The sequence below is a fragment of the Drosophila takahashii genome, chromosome X, assembly GCF_030179915.1.
Source record: "Drosophila takahashii strain IR98-3 E-12201 chromosome X, DtakHiC1v2, whole genome shotgun sequence".
Taxonomy (NCBI): Eukaryota; Metazoa; Arthropoda; class Insecta; order Diptera; family Drosophilidae; genus Drosophila; species Drosophila takahashii.
The window spans coordinates 14,868,880-14,886,802 of NC_091683.1; the positions used below are offsets into that span (position 1 = coordinate 14,868,880).

Consider the following 17,923-nt stretch of genomic DNA (forward strand, 5'->3'; position numbering starts at 1 on the left):
TTTATGGATGTCTGCAGGCAGAGAAATAAATCGGAATATATTCTATAAATAAACTAACATTTTAGTCAGCTATAAAATAACTAACTAAATATTTTATGAGCTTATTTTCATACCAAAAAACTCCTTTTAATTAATTAATTTATCTGAATATCAATATAATTAAAAATTGGTAAGATGTTTTAACAGATGTTTAATATTTTTCAAAACAAAATATTTCTCCCAGTGTAAAAGCCGTTAATGAAGCATTAAGGATGTCTCAAGAAAAAGTCAGGGAAAGGAATGGGAGAAAAATGCAGGGAAAGGGACGCGAAAAGAGAGACTCGGAGACCCAGAGAAACGGGGAAAGAGAGTTACTTTGTCTCTGGGCCTCGCCTAGAAGCGGAAATTGCGCTAAGTGCCCCGACACGCAAAATAAACATTGCCCACATTTGCCACTCTTTTTTCTCTTTCTTTCCCCATTTCCACTTTAATAACACTCTCCTAATTCCCGTCGTCTTCTTCTAGTGGTATATATATATAATTTTTGCTATTTTTTAAAAAACCCTTTTTTGTATTTTTGCGGGTGCAACACACTCTCAAGTAGTCGAAGTGAGTCAGTGCAGTTGGCAGAGGGTTTCCCACTGTGCTCCCCCATTTATTTTTTTTTATATTTTGTTTACTGGTGGGTAGGGTTGCCCAGTGTCGGGCAATAACCCCTTTTTGGTAGGGGGCGAAAAATAAAAAAAAAATTCAACAGCAAAATTGTAGCCCCATCAAACCGACCAGGGGTGCAAAAAAATTATTGTCCAAAGGAAGCTGTATTTAAATGGTTCCGAAGTTGCAGTTACTCTTCAAGTGATCCTATCTTTTTGAAAATCAAGTAATGAGAAAAAGTTAATCTAAACATAGTTCAGGTTTAAATAGCCTACTTGGAATCGGTTAAAATGCGGTCAAAGATTTTTGTAAACAGCTTACTAATTCTTTGCTTTTAAAGTTCGTAATCTTTTTTGAACCGGTTACGTTTCGGTTATAAAACGGTTGCGTATCGGTTATGAACCGGTTATGCCGAATTTCAAAGACGCACTCTCGGCCGACCAACAGAGTCCCTCTGGCAGAAGTAACGTCGAACCGCAGCAATCGGGTAAACACTGCCATAAAGCTGCCCGAAAAGAGGAATCGGGCCAACAACCGCAGTTGGTTCCCCTAGTTCCCAACTGCTTCCTCATCTTTTTGTCGCCGTCGCCGTCGCCGCCGCCGCGTCAGTAGTTGTTCAGTTTTCTCCCCCATTTCGGTAGTTTCTGATTCTGATTCTGAAACTCCCCTTAATTTCTTGCCGTTTCGCTCCCTGCCAAAAAGGGGAGCTCGAGTCCAAAGTCCCGGGCCCCCGGTTTTGATTGAGAGTACCCAGTACCCAGTCACAAAAGGCACTCCTCACGGCGGGAAAAAAAAGGAAAGTCGGCGGGGAGGCACAGGAGCACTGTGACTGTGGCTCAAGTCATTAGGCTCGCCTCGCCTCACCTCGCTCAGTCAATGCCTTCCCCGCTTTTAGCTTTTGTTTGACAATTTCTGCGAGGGTTCCTCGAAAAGGAAAAGGGCCCCTTCGCCACCCCAACCCTGAAATGAAACACAGTCATTGTGTCTTGGCCTGGCCAAAAACTGGCAAGCCAAAATGCGGGGGAAATCAGTGAAAGGCTTGACTCGAAAAAAGAGGAACATTCCTCAGGCTTTAAGTTGCCAAGAGAAACACTTTTTTAGGGTCCCCTATTTTTAATCTGAAGGTGAATAATCTCCCTTTTATGATCCCTACTATTTTAACTGATCGCTTTTAGCAATTACATTAAATTGTTTACTTCCATTTAAATTATTTGATTTAAATTCAGTTTTTTTTGCGATAAAGCATACTTTTAAATGTTTTTCCTTAAACGTACAAGCCGTACAAACCAACTAAAATTAGCCTTTCTAAAGTATCCTTTTATTCTTACAATAAGCCTGTTTCCATTTTCTTTTTTTTTTCTAAAAGGTCCTGCTTTATTTCTTTTTGATATCAAGCTCTCTCTCGTTTTTTCACTGTTCGTTTTTTTCCCAGAGAGTTTCCAAAGCTGAAAGCAAGCCGAAAGTCAAGTCAAGAAGGGAATTACATACAAAATATTTTATAATAAATTCCAAAATGGCAAAAGGAGCAGGCACTTGGCACACACATGCAAATAGGGCGAATTGCGAAGAGCCGGGAAAATAAAGTATTGCAGAAAAAACTAGTTTGCAAAGCCACCCCCCTAGCAACCTTTCGGGGTTTCCCAACCCCCCTTGCCCCCCTTTGGATTTTCCCCTCATGTGTAGCAGGAATTATGATGACATACAAGAGAAGGGGCAGCGGGTAATGCCGGGGATTGTTGGATTGCATGGCGCTATGTTTTGCCAACTTGTCTACTTAATCCTTACGTGAGGGAGTGGCTAAAAAAAAATATAAAAATATATATATACAACACGGGGAATAGGGCAACATAAAAAAAGAAACGTATTTTTTATACATACTATATTGTTTGTGGGGCGAGGGTCATTCGTTTTAATATGCCAACGCTGGCCACGCATGGGCGGCGCATGGTGGGGAATGAAAGGGGGGTGCGATTGCAATTGGCCCCCGCGCACCACATTCAAACGGGGTGGCAACCCTAAGCGGCGTCTCTGATTATTTGCATAAATTAATTACAAAAACGTTTTGCCTTCAGCAGCGTAGGAGTGTGTATACACTGTTCAAAACGCGAGATCCCAATAGATATTTTAAGTTTTAAGCCAAAATATTATTTAACTCAATACAATACACAATTTTTTGGTAACAAACCCCCTTTTTTTAATTTTTAAAATTTAATTTTTAGCCGTTTTATTTTTTTTTCCAAGTGCGAGGTCGATGCAACGTGCGTATTCAGCCATGGGCTGAGGGTTGGTAACGCAAAGGGGGTTGGGCACGCACATGAGGTTCGCCAAGGTAAACTTTTTTAATTATGAAAATTAAGTGCAGCGACGACGGCTGCAGCATAAGAACGGCAAAGAGATGAAGAAGCGACACCGAATGGGGGATGCATGCACATGGGTGGCGGCAAATAAATGGGGAGGGCGGTTGAAGGGGTTAGAAGCGGACTGAGGGGGCGTGTGGTAGTAGGAGCCAACTTTATGCGAGTGTCGCTGGCAAACAGATGGCTGCATTAATTGGATCTGCAGATTTTTGCAATAATCCCAAAGGGAAACCAAAGAAAGAGTGACATTTAAAGGAAATCGGAGTAAGTATATATAATTTATTAACAATATTAAAACTCACATAATATTTAAAGATCAAATACAGAGAAAGAAATAATATTTATGACCATACTGAACGACTATAAAAATATTAAAAATCACCTAATAACTTTTATTCCGCTTCAGTAGTCTTTCTTGAAAACTTCACCGTACTCATTACCATATATATTTTTTAATAACTTTTTCAAATATTTATGTTTTATTATTGGAAGTGAAGGCGATAAAATGATTTATGTCTACAGGATGGATTCCTTTTTTTCAGCTTCTTTGAGCGTTCCTGGAATGTCATTCCATCCTCCAATGAAATACAATCCCTGAAACGCTTTGGCTTTCGGTTTAGCTTCCAGGAAAACTAATTTCGCCAGGGCCTAGAACGAAACCGAAGTCGAAGTCCGAGTCTTAACTTTTGGAACTGTGCGAAGAGGGGATTACCGCGCGCCAGTGGTAATTCATTTGGGCCATTACCTGCGCGAATTTAACTGTTTTTCGCGCTTGACTCTCGAACGCGGTCTTAACCCACCGCCACACCGGCCACTCCCATTCAATTTTGGCCCAAAGTTTAGCTGCGGCCCAAAAATAAAAAAATACACAAACAAACTTAAAAAAAAAACACCTGAGAAAAGCACTTAAAATTCCACAATCCTCGGCCAGCTGGAACAAAAAAATCACCGTCAAACTCTTAACGCATGCGCAACAAAAGGAAACCCCCGCCTTCCCCCAGAAAAAAAAAACCCTGCCTCCTACGCCTCTGCTCCGAGAATTGGAATCGGATCGCTGGGCAAAAATTGCTTTTTAAAACGCTGTAACTCATTTGAAGTTGTTCCTTTTTTGTTGTTAAGGCTAATTAACTGTTAAATGAGCATTTCTGGCCAAGAGTGTGTACGTGTGTGTGTGTGGGTGTGTGTGTTAGCCACTCGACATATTCAAGAAATGTTGTTAACTTCAAATTTGATTTACTGCTGTCTCTATCTACATCTCATTTTTACACTTCGCTGTGAAAGGAACCACAGCAATTTTGTTGATTTGTTAAGATTGTTAATGATGTTGTAATAAAGTTGGTTTTCTTATACCTAATATAAGCACATGATTTTAGATTATAGTTATTTTCCAGTAAAAGAATAAATATATATAAATTAAAAATTAAATTAAAATAAATTAAATTAACCAGGAAATATAAGCATTAAAGTCTATAAAATATTGTAATATTTTTCCCTGTGTATTTCTGCCTTTTTCAACTGTTTTCCCCATCTCCTTTTTTATTTTGAGACACTTTCACTTGCCACACAAACGAAATTGTATCATTAGACGCGCGCGCGTTTTTCACGCATTTTGCTAGCGTTTTGCTAGCAGTTACATTTCGGTATTTTTTTTGGCCAATTGAAGGCGTCTTTGCCTGCACCTAAAGTTGTTGCTATTATCATTTGTTGTTGTTGCTGTGAAACCGGAAATTTTTGTCATTAGCTGGGAAATTTTATATTCGCTTCGTTTCATTTTCGGCGATTTTTTTTAGCCCATCCGCTTTTCCGAGTCTCTTTCGAGGATTTGTGAAGCGTTTTCCTGACCTTATCCTCTGAATGGAATGGACGCCGGAAAAGAGGAAAGTCCCTTGGCAGTGAGAGGAGTTTTGGACTGTGGTTCGATTTGACATCTAAACTAGATCTTTAGTTAATAATTATAAGAGATATAAGATATAAAGAGGTTGATTTTACCGACTTTTAAAAAATGTTGATTTTTGTTTAATCTATAATAATATTTATATATTTGTTTTCCTTAATTACAGGGTATTTTTCTTATGGCTACCATTTAAGACCTTTGCTTTTTCTTTTATATCATTTTACTTTTGGCAGTTTTCGGGCTTTTCCTCTCTTTTTTTTCTTTTTTTTTTTTGTGCCTCACAATTTTTATCGAGCTATGCGAATTTTCGCTAGTCGCCCGCTGCCCTGCCCCCGCCACGCCCCCGCCCGCAACCACCGCCCCTCTTTCCTGGATGTTGCTTTATCATTTTTCTTCGTCTGGTTTCCCCCCACTTCAGCCCCCCTTTGTTGCCATATCTCTCGCTTTATATTTGGCCAAGCTTAGTTTTTTGGGTTCGAAGGCGACTTGCACTGCCAGCGACATATATTCAACCGAATAAAAACTCTACAAAAAAAAGAGGAAGTAGGGTGAGGGAAGCAATACATTCACATTTTGTATCATTCGGTGTGTGTGTGTGAGTGTGTGTGAGTGTGAGGGGACAAATGATAAATGAATTTGTGATAAATGAAGCATGTGGCCAAAAGTTGAAAATACTTTTTACACACAGTTTTGGAATCCGTTTTTATAGAGGGAGAGGAGGGTTTGTGGGCGTTTGGCAGTGGCCAAATGTCTATCGAATTATGAATGGAAAGGCGCTTATTGCCAGTTCAGATATCACAAGTCCGACAGTTTTGGACAAAGGCAGCCCGGCTTCATTAACATTGGCTTTTCCCGCCCACTTTTACCTGTTTTGCCCCATTTTCCAGCCCCCCATTCATTTCTGGCCTTTATTTTGTGTTATGCAAACTTTTCTGACATTTTCCAACTAATGGAGGTGCAGATCTTTAGGTTCTGCAAGTGATGGGCATGATTTGCTGTTCGATTTGCGTAGAGAAAAAGTAGAGCAACATTATAATAAAATGCTAAAAAAAATAAACACAAAATTAACAAACAGACTTGTAGAAGTTCCAGCTCTATAATATCAAAATTCTTAAGATATAAAAATTTTTTCCAGTAATATTTTTAAAAATGTTAAAGAAAAAATACAAATTTAAATTACAGAATTATTATAATGATATAATATATTTTTTCCAGTGATATTTTCACTCCAGTTCCAAGCTTCTTCCCCATTTTCTTTGAGAAAGTAGCCAAACAAGTGAATCAGAGAAAGGAGGAGGAGGAATGGAGCCGACATCCAAGGTGTGGGAGAAATGGGTGTGTGGGGGGAGGCGGGGTCTGAGTTTGGGAACCAGAAGTGGAGCGATTACTTTTGAATAGTTTAACAGCTGTTCCAAGTGACTGTGCAATGGAGGAATCGAGGAGAGGAGAAAAAAAAGTGGGAGGATGCAGTAAAATAAATGGTCAAGTAATTGGGAATCGAGATTGGTGCGGGGATTAAGTTGAAAATGAGTGGCTATTTTTCACACTGAGTTAATGTTGCTTTGCAGCTCTGCTAAAAAATGCATTCTCATGGCTAGATTTTGGGGAAATAATATAAGCAAAATAAAGCTAAGGAGATAGAGATTTTTAAATTAAATTATACCATTATGAAATTATATTTTACAGATATATTTCCAATATAATAAATTTTCTTTTTATAACTAGCACCCACACAAAAGCTGGTTGCCAAAAGTGTTGTTTCTCTTATTTTCCCTGGCAATTTTCTAGAAAACTTCCCACTTGATCCATGCAAGTTGAGTCCACAATCCAAGCCAATCCAATCTACGCCCGAGATCCCGAGACTATTTCCGAATCCAGAATGTCTAGACGGGGTCTCAAGGTGCCCATTGTTTTGTAGCCCGTCTGTTGGTCAGCTTGTGTTGCCATGTAAATCAATGCATTATTTTCCCACGTCGTTTTTGTTTTTTTTTCCCTTTTTTTTTTTTTGAACAAAAAAGCCAAAACTCATTTATCAGAGGCGGCATTTCAACAACAAAAGCAGCCAACAAAAACAAAAACATCGGCCCACACACAACAACAACAAGAACGTCAACAACATTGGGGGGCAATATCGAACAAGAAATGAGCAGCATCATCATTTATATAGCCCATAACCATTGCCCATATAAGTCCGTATTCGGAATTGTGTGAGGCCTGTGTAAACAATCGTATGCTGATGATTATATAGTGTGATGCCCATTATCGCATCAAATCGAATTCAATCGAATAGAACTAAAGAGTTGGGCTATATCTTAAAATGGTTATGGTTAAAGGGTTTATATTTTTATGATCTTTGTGATTAATAGAACAGTTTTATATAATATATAGAATTTTATACCTGGTTGATACATTGTTTAATGAGTTTTCTTGACTAGCATATCATATCATCCCGAAACCTTTAATTATTTAGTTCCCTAACAGATCCAGAGTATTTCCAATTCGTTTGGTCCCCCTGCAATTTAGTCTCTCTATTCCAATTCTTTGATTTCTTTGTTTTTATGGTGGACAACAAACATTTAATTTATGGCCAACATTTAATTGCGAAAATTCAGCTTGTTTGTGTCGGCTTTCTAGGGCGTTATCCAACGCATAAATACGCACACACCCATCTATCCCATATATCCCAACTATCGGGGAGCACATATATTTTCGTATATGTATATATTTCAAATAATGACCACAAAACTGTCATTAGACACGGCGCATAAACAGTGGACAACACAACGAAATAAAGGCAGGGGAAAAAGTATACGAAAAAAAAGACGACTACGAAAATTAAAGTGGATGGCAAACAGAGCGCATCGATGGCATTGAATAATAATATTTCACTGCTTCGCCAACTCCTTGGGATATTATGCATATACCATACTATATAGTAGTCCCCATACCATCCTCTGGTACCTCTTCTTCTATTTCCCCGCCGCTGTTTGTTCATAATTTGTTTGTATGGAGTGTTTGTTGGCCTGCTGGGGTTTGGGTTTCTTCTTTGAGGAGTGGGGTCTGTGCATATTCCATTGATTTAATTGATTCGAAAAAAAGGAGGAGAGGGGAAAAATTCAAATCACGAAAGTGTTAAGAAATCGAGTGAAAGAAGCCAGAAGAAGAGTCTTGGAATCGGAACCCGAACCCTTCCTGCCATCTCTTTCCATCTACCACAGGTAAGACCCCCTCTCTTTCTGTTTAAACAGGTTCTGTCAGCGAACCGTGAAGAATTCTTTTTCGTGCACCGAAAGAAAGGTAGGTTTATTTTTTAAAGGTTCATTTAGTAGTTACATAATATATGTATTTATTAGGTCTAAGGAACCAAAGTAAATTAATTTTCTTTTCATTTAAAAAAATTATCAAATACAAAATTTAGAAAATACTTTTTTTTATCATTTTAAAGTAATCTAGAACTCCATTATTTTTCCATTAAATTAATTAGTAATAATGTAAGAAAACTTAAAAATAAATCCACATTTTGTTTAAGTGCACCAGTTTTGTGTGTTTTTTTCTGTTTTTGAACCTGCGTGCCCAAGAGTCAACATTCCTACTCCCCATATCGCCCTCCCTCTCGCTCTCTGACTCTGTTTAAAGTGGAAACCTGTTTTCTCAATAATAAAAACTAATTTATTTACTAGTTGTAGGTACAAAGAACAACAACAACAACAAGCGAGGCCCGTCGAAGAAGAAAACGGCTGAGAAATATACTCATACTCCGAAAACCATGGCGACAAAATAAAAGAGCAAAAGGGAGAAGGAAGAAGAAAAGGTTTTGGACGAGGTAGAAAAGGAAAGAAATAAAAACTGCGTGTGTGGCTAATCAGAATCAAATTGATTTAAATTTGAATGGTTCGACGGGTAAAGTGCGAGGAGTCGGACAAAAAAAAAACAGGGAAAAAAGGTGGAACACAGGTGAGCGGGGGTTTAAGTGAGAAAAAAAAGCGATAAGTTGTTCCCGACTTAAGTGAAGTTTAATCTGCTCTCCTCTTCTTATCTGTAATTTCTGATTTCTTTGACCATTTCGGAATTTTGAGCCCTTTTTTAAAGGTTTACTCAGGCGGAAGAAAATATGTTGAGATAAATCTCCCCGTACTCGGGGAAAAACAAAATTAATAGGGTATTCAAAAAGTAGGCAACATCAATTATTTCTGAAAACCCCCCAAAAAACAAATCCTGCATCCGCCACTGGTTTATCCTATTAAAGGATAATACTCTATACTCTATATACGTTTGGTAATTTGTTTAAACTCGAATTTCTCACGTCATGCAAATTACAATCTAAACTCTAAATTATCGGAATTTTCCCATCTAACTAGGCAAACAACAAGGAATCACAGGTGAGCGCTAATTGTAGTGGCAAATATTTGTCGATCGAGTGTAAAGGAAGAAAAAGGAAGGAGGAAGCCCGAAAACTGAAAACTGAAAATTCGAATGGAGGAACTGAAAATTTTCCCAAAGAGTTTGCAGCTGCAATTGTTGTTGTTCTGTTGCTGTTATTTGAAGGAAAATTGCAGGAAGGCAGAAAAAGTATTTAGGGGAAAACTGTAAACTGTAAACTGAAAACTGAAACTGAAGCCGAAGCTGGGCAAAGAACAATACCCGAAATACGAAGAAAGTATCTTAAAGATAGCAAACTGCACGAAAGCCAAACAAAAGCAGAGGAAGTAACTGTTAAGGGGGGGGTTTTGGGTACCTATATATAAGGTGCCTGGGTGCAAAGTATCTTACAAGTCGAAAGCGCAAAGTTTTGCGCTCACTTTTGACACAGTAGACACAAGACAAGAGATACCAAGATACACACGAGCCGAAAGATACGGATACGGATGAGTCAGAGGAGGATTGGCCATCGGATGGTGGATGGTGGATAGTCCAAAGTGGGTGGGATGGGTAGTTGCCTTAGTTGACAACAGGTGGCTACCACTTCGCTTACCTGTCTGTTTATGTTTTACGCTCTCCAGTTGTTGTTCTTCTGCCCGCTGATGTTGCCGTTCAATTACTACGGCGTTCTACCTTTGTTTTTCCACCTGCTGCCCAAAAAGCTGGACGACTCTGTGCATCCAACAGATGCGCCAAAGTTACCAAAGTTATGCTGCAAAAAGATCGCAAGAGTTGAGTTGATTTTGAATTATAAACAATAATATTTGGAAACAATATTTAAAATTAACAAGGGTTTAAGTTCCAGTTAAATAAAAACTTTTTTTATTTTCAGATCTAAGTATTAATTAACCAGAGAAAAATATTCAATAAGTTCCCATTAAATAGCTAAACAGAATTTATCAGTATAAACTTTCGTTTTGTGTGTAGGCATATCCAAATTATTGTGACAGCCCATCTTGTTCACCAAATGATTCACGCGCCCATGAATATTCATCAAATACGATTTTTTCTTCTTTTCTTATTTAAAAACTTGAGAAATTAACACTTTTATGTGGACAATCCAGTTCTGCGCGCCAGCCCTAAATTTTAATTCCGTTCAAAACTAACAACTTTCTGAGTCATGGCAGATAACCAACCGCAAGCCGAGATTTATAGATGACAAGAGAGGATAGGATACCATTTCATTTTTTTCGGCTGGCCCTTTATAACCGTTTTTAAAGCCCTTTCATTACTCTTCTTTCTCTCGGCCCAAAGCCTTTTCATTCCCTGGAAAAAACCATGACCCCGGGCTAAACCCTTCTGGGTTCAACCGTTGCAAACTTGCCTCAAGTTCAATTTTCTTTTGTTCTATAAAAAGTGGAAAAAAGAAAACCCAACTACTAAATAAAGTTGAATGCGCCAACCGAAAAAAAGAAGATCAAACTTTTGCTAGGCTTGGCAGAAAAGCAGTAGTCATTGCAAAAAAATATTAAGCAGTTTATGAACTATTTGCTACCCCTGTTTCAAATAATATATCAATATTTAGTAAGTTTTGAAAATATTTATGAGTAATAATAATCTTTAACCTTAAATAATTTGGAACTAAATATATATTTTTAGATTATTTTGTATCTTAAAAACTATTTACTTAAAACGCTCTTTGCTACCCTTTGGCGTGAATTTCAGACCGGAAAAGTCGGCCGAAAAACGGCGTGAGATACTCAATCGAATTAAAATGCATTCGAGTAGCAATGACACTGACACGCCCCTCGCCCCCAAAAAAAAAGAAGAAAAAAAGAGCGGAATACGCAAAAAAAAAAACACAGAAGAAGAATAAAGTCAAAGAAAAGATACAAAAGATACGAAATGGCACGGCGGCGGCAACTTAAACTGTGGCAAAAGTTATTGTAACTTTTGCCCGCCGGCAAGGCAAGGCCAATCGAGGGGTTACGGAAGGGGATTTTCATGGGCGGGCGCAATAGGGGGTTACGGTTACAATTGAGGGTGTTGCGTGGGGGTGGGGGTAGAACTGATACTGAAACTGAGGCGCCACGCGCCTACTTGCCACGCATTTCCTTCCACATTCCCGCTTAAAATCTTCTGGCCTTTTTTTTGGTTTCTTTTTTTTCGGTGACCTCAATCTTTAGTTCGATGCGTGACCAAGGGGGGGGGGGGTAAGAGGGGCGGTGGTTTTTTCCCAGGGCGGAATCTTGCCAACTGTGACTTTTTTTTATACAACAACGACAGCATTTGACTGTTTTACAGGACAAATTTACAAAAAAAAAAGAAACGAATTGAAGTCATGAACCGAATAATAGAATACGCTTGGAGATTATTTGAAAACTACAAAAATTGATTTTTTCCAAATATCCCTAAGATCTTTATTTCCTAGAAAGTAGTTAAACAATTTATAAAATTATTTTAAAACAATTTATATTTATTTCATATTATTTCTTTTAAAATCCCTTTCAGGATAGAACAATAACGAACACAACAGCAATGCAAAGGCCTTAAAAATATTATAATCCCCTCTTTGAGAGTATAAGCCCTGAGAGCAAGCCAGAAATACGCAAGAAATGTTCTTTCTTTGGTCCTGAGCAAGTGGTGTGGGGATTCGCTTACAAAGATGCTTTTTAAATGATTAAACGCTCCGAATTACCGAATTTCTCTCATGTCTTTTTTTTTTTTGGTCAAGTTCTTTTCTTTTGCCTTTTTCCGCTGCTGTTTCGGTTTTTACTTTATTCTTGATTTTTTCTTGACGTCTTGGGTTTTTTTTTTGCTGAAATATCATATGGAATGACATTAAGTCGCAGCTCCCTCTTCTCATTAACATTTACCATTCCGACAAATCGATTTGGGTTTTGATTTGATTTTTAGCATTTTAATTCGAGCATCGTAAAATTAAAATCTCTTTGGGAAAAACGTTTAATATGGAAACAAGATGGCAAAGCAAAGATTTCAATTTTGGGGGAGCGGAGAGCAAATAAAGCAAGATGAAAGAACTTTGATTTCATTCCATTTGATTGGCTTGAGTTGAGCAAAGCTACTTTCTATGGCTCGTTGTAAATATAATTGATATACGGGACATTTCTTATATACATTTAAATGGAAAAACGTTTATAGTTCTACGGTGAAATATTAAAAAGTCTTTAGGATAAAAAATCAAATATTTCCAACATTTTCCCATACAAAAACAGACCATTTTGTGGAAGCCTCGAGAATTCACACGCCGTCAAGAAAAGAAGACATTTCTCAGTTCTCAGACATATCAGAGAAATTAAAAATTATTTCTTCGAAAGATAATTTGGACTGACATTTGCTTTTCTCCCCCAGCAAACTTGCAAACTTGCTGACATGAAGTCATCAACGTGGCCGAGAAGGAGTGGAAATTGTTGGCCAGGTCAAGTGGTTGACCGTGAATGAGCGAAAAAAAACACACATAAATATGAGAATGGAAATGGAAAATGGAAGTGGAGAGACAATTGTCATATGAGCAAGAGCATGACAAAACTGTTTTTCTCTAGCGAAGCGAGAAGTGAAAAGTTTGCCACACACACAAACACCAACAAAAAAATGGGGAAAATTCTAAGGGGAGGGAGCAGCATGTCCGTTTAGTCAGAATTTTTTCTGTATTTTTTTGTTCAAACGTTTATCAGCCCAAAGCAATCAAAGTCAAGTTACCATGGGTCTCTTTTCCCCCAACTAACGAAAACCCCCTTTTCCCAGCCATTCAGCCTCTGCACAGATTGAAAAATCATTTGGAAATTGAATATCTTCAAAGGGTTTACTCTTTCTTCGCTCAATTAAAACGGCAACTAGCAGGGAACTACGAGAAGTAAAAAGAAACCAAATAAGATGAGCACAAGTTCTTATTTAGTTTACTCTGCATAAATTGTAACGTTTTCTTTGATTGGGAAAAATAAACTAAATGGAGATGTTCTTGCGAAAGGCAGATGGACGGATAAACCATTGTTCAAGGAAGCTCAAAGTAAAGAGAAATTAAATATAAAACTGTAAAGACTTTCCAAAATGATTATTAAATAAAATCTCTTATTTGTTTTGCATATATTTTCGTATTTTAAATTTAAATTACATGTGAAACCGCAACTTGTATTATTTTCTCAGTTGGTAAATTGTAATCAAATCAACTTTAAACTTGCTCAAAAGTAAAAACCAAGAGAGCAAGAGCAACCGTTTTCTTTTTTTTCTGATTTAAATTTATTTTACTTTTGCTAATGTTTTCATCTTTATTTTCCGTTTATTTTCATTTGTCGCACGCGGCGACTGCAATAAAAGTTGAATAAATATAACCTTAAACGGAAGACACCACAGCAAACAAACAAACAACAAAAAAGCTAAAGAAAAACAGTACAAAATCATAAAGAAAAAAAAATTAAAATAATAATAAACAAGAAAAATGAAACTCAGACTCGAGGCCCTCGGCTATTAAAAGGGGAAATGGAGAGAGAAAGAGGAAACCCAGTTATTGAAGAGACTTAAACTTGGGCATCGCATCGCAGCCAGTGGAGGAAATTCAAACTTAATTAATAACTCAAAAAATCCGATGAAACTTGCTCAAAATGCTAAAATGATATATACAAATCTTAAATCTCCAGTTCCTATCTCTGGCATCTTTGTCCTATATACCTTTTCTTTGATTTCCTCTGTTCTCAGCGACATTTATCATTATCATCTTAACTTTATTTGGTTCTCCTTTATATAGGTAGTTTTCTTTTTTTCCCCCTTTTGTTTTTATAGCTTGCCCAGACCTAGGTTCACATAATTCTTGGACCTTTTTTTAATTCCTTATTACAGTTAATGGCGATGTTAACTAACTTTTTTGTGGCTTGCCTGATTTATTTGAGCATCTAAAAAATGTCGTGTAAATTTTCATCTCATCTTCGGTTTCCGTTTTCCCGAATTCTATTGGATTCTGACTTTATTCTAGGAAAATCAAAAAATTTAAATAACAAAGCAACTAAAATATTATTGAGAAACCAACTAAATGTACCATCTTGATTTTGTAAACATGAAAAAGTCATAAATTTAAAATGCATTTTCTAGTTGCTGTTGTGTTCAATTTTAATGGCATTTGCTCGGTGTTTATTTCCCTGTCCCTTGGAATTTTATGCTCAACTTGCCCATGGGGCATATTGATCTGCAGCTAAAATAGACCGCAAAAATTGAAATTTTTATTTAGATTCCACTTAATTGGCACTCGAATTGGCTGTGGCTCATTAGCCCCCCAAAGGCCCCCGCCCCTGTGCCCGTGCCTCTTATGCAACACACAGCCAGGCACTTAACAATGTCAGACTCCCCCTGTCGCCGCCCCTGTTCCCCTTCCCCGTCCCCCAGTGGGGAGATCCCCCCTCTTGCCACAGGCCATTAAAATGTCATGCACTTGGCGCGCTAGAAACTAAAACCAAAAACTACGGTCCAAGTTGACTAAATCGAATTTTATGGGAGTGAAAATGGCGCACAACAACTGGAATTCAAAATAACTAAGTGCAACCAAAAATATAGATTGGCTTTTGAAAGTTGTTGCTATTTTAATTGAGAGCTAATTTCACAATCCTAAAAATCCAACTAACTGGAAATTAATAATAGTTAAAAACAAACATTTAAAGTACATTTTGTATTAGGCTCTTGCGATTTTGAAAGTTTTTAAAACCTGGAAACTTTTCAACGTTTTCCTTTTGAAATAATCCTTAAAACGTGGTAAACGAAATGGTTTCAAGAGTTCTACACCAAATTGCTTACATTTTTTAGAGTTATTTATAGTTATTTAACAAAATGTATACCATAGCGGAGAAATTTCTTAGGTTTCGGTAGGAAAAAACCCACAAAAAGGGAATAATATTGTAATGCGAATGAAGAGCGAACCCAAGAGAGGAGTGAGTGAGAGAGAGGATCGATCCTAATCGGAACCTCTCGAGAGAGAGCCCTCTACACCAACGTCTCTTTCTCGCTTGCGCAAAATGCAAGTGAATGGTGCATTTACCGTATTCTTCTTTCGCTCACCTTTCTTCCTTTTTCCTTTGCTTTTCTTTTTAGTCGCTGGTTTAATTTTTTTCGGTAAATTTGCAACTTTTGTTTTGTTTCTCGTATTTCTCGTACTTCTCTCTCACTTTTTTGGCACTGGCTTTTAATTCTCAACTTTATCTCCTTGATTGGCTCACTCACTGATTCGTTGGAATTTTCTGCATTCGGTTTGGATGGGCACAGTAAAAAAAATGGTATATTTTCTGCAATATACAGTTTGTGTTATTATTATTTTCGCACCGATAAATCAGGAGCCGAGAAACCGAAAAGAAAATAAAAAAAGCGCAGGCGAAACGAATTCGAGGCTCGATTTCGATTTTGGGTATTACGAATTACGAAACCGGTTTTTTGTTGTTGTTGTTGTATTTTAACAATTTCTCCCTCGCCCCAAACTAACACACACACCGACGCACAGCAGCAGCAATAATAATAATAAAACACACACAGACAAACACGCGCGCGCCGAAAGGCCGAAAAGCCGAGTTCCGAAGTGGAAATTCAGATTTCCTTCCCCGATTTTCCCGTTGTCCGTTTCTTTTCCCGAGGAAACGTCCGCAGCAAAGTCCAAATTCGATTTGAATCGCAGGCGAAGCGCCGTGAACTACGCAACTCCACATTTCCCACTGTGCGACGTCGAACATTGGCTGCGTTCGACCACGAACTGGTTGGCTGTGTTCGACGTCGCACAGTGGGGCAGTTTGGGTTTTTCCGATACAAAATGCAAGTCTCTTAAACCCATGTGGATGATGGATAATCATTAAAGTTACAAAGTTGGGTATCATATAAAGATTATGCTAAACTCAAATTAAATGAAAACGGAACGACCGAATAATCGAAATGCAGCAAGGCTTGCTTATCGAAAAAGTGTGGGACCAGAGTTACTCAAAAATCTTTATCGAACACGTGTTTTCAGTGTTGTAAAGTCAAAATTTATTTGAATTGTGCTCTGCCATTTTAATTCCTGGCGTCAACTTCAAAGCCTGGGAAATTGGGAAATTTAAAAATTGAAATTTTTAACGACAAGCGCCCTACAATTTCGTCGCATCGTGGAAAATACCTCGAAGTCGAGTTCCTCCTTCTGTTGTTGTAAAATGTTAAATTTGTAACTTTCTTCGGTCAATTGCGCCACTGTGCGTTGAAGTTCGGATCGAACGTATATGGCTAACAGCGCTGCAACAGAGGTTGGGCAGAGGCTCGAACATGCTTGACGCTGCAAGTTCGAGTTGTCGGTGTGGTGTGGACAGTGTTCGAAGCACAACAAAAAAAGAAGTTTTAAGGGAAAAATCCAAATAAACCGAAATAAACTAAATAAACGGAAAACACGAAAAACAAGCTGCTTTTGTTGTATCTCATGGATAAACAGAGCTGGGGTATATGCAGTAATAGAAATTATTTAAGATTTCTTAGTTTTTGCTTAATGCGTGTACTTTTCTGTTTTATTCTCTGAAACTGAATCAAGTAACAATATTTGCATTTTAAAAACAATTGTTTTTTATTTAAAAATACAACCTAATAAAGTAATATTTTTGTTCATAATTTTAATTAAAAGCAAATATGTTATTTAATTACAATAATCGATTTAAATCCCGTTAGTGGGTAACCCAAAGTCGGAAAATGCAACTATAGAATTGTGACTTGTGTCAGTTTTGTGGCTTGATTTTTTTTCGGTTTTGTTGGCAGGAGTGGACGGTGGGGAACCGGTTCAACAGGATGCAGGAGAGCTGCAAATCGCTACCAAAACAAAACAAAAGTGGGAAAAAGGAGAAGAGTTGCCGTCTCGCTCTGGCTATCTCTTTGCATTTTGCCAAAGAGCAAACCAACCTGACAACAATTTTCGCCACTTCTCTTCCTCTTCGCTCGGCCAAATGCAACTAAAATGGCAAACAGAACCGGTTGAGGAGGAATGCACAAAATAAAAAAAAAATAAGAAATATAACTAAAGCAGCAGCAACAACAACAGCAGAAGCAGAAACAGCAGCAAAATGCAAGGCAAGAAAAAATAGCAAAATGCGCAAGGCAACAACTAAAGAAGTACAGATGAAACTCCATAAGTCAAACAATTAAAAACCGAAGCCCAAACAAATGTAGACCTAAATTGAATTTTTGTATTTAATCTTTTGTCCAATTATAATAAATAATATAATATATATAAGCTAATTCAAACTTTTCTTTAAATAAAATAGGTCTAAAACATACTTAAACATTTAAAATGTATTCAAAATTTAACGAAAAACATTAATAATTCGTTGTTTCATACCTAATATTTTCACTAAAACTATAATTTTTTTGCTGTTTAATAATAAAATTAATTTATATAGCACAGAAAAACTAAAATAAAATTAAAATTCAAAATAACTAAGGCCAACTTAGGCAGACTGCACTGTAATCCAAGAGTTTCGGTCAGTCGCTGGAAAGCCCCTCCCCCCAACCACCCAACCCCCCTTGGTGCCATGCAAAATAAAAACCAAAAGGAATGACATAAATCTGCGTGGCAAACAAAAGACTCAGGCAACGAACGTGCCACAAAAGCGTGTTGCAACAAAAGCTCAAAGGCCTGCAACTGGATTACTGTTACACGAAAAGGTGCAAGCGGGATGGC

The 17,923-nt window shown here is 37.6% G+C and overlaps 1 protein-coding gene across 1 annotated transcript in view; it reads right to left on the reverse strand.

Annotated features, from left to right (window-relative positions):
* Positions 1-15,925, reverse strand: part of LOC108055901 (hornerin) — an 86,344-nt gene extending 70,419 nt beyond the window's left edge. Inside the window, exons 1-2 of the mRNA XM_017139458.3 lie at positions 15,304-15,925; positions 9,857-10,015 (exon numbers count right to left, since the gene is read on the reverse strand). The gene's annotated coding sequence lies outside the window, so the exon portion shown is untranslated. The remainder of the gene's footprint in view (positions 1-9,856; positions 10,016-15,303) is intronic.
* Positions 15,926-17,923: the final 1,998 nt, after the last annotated feature.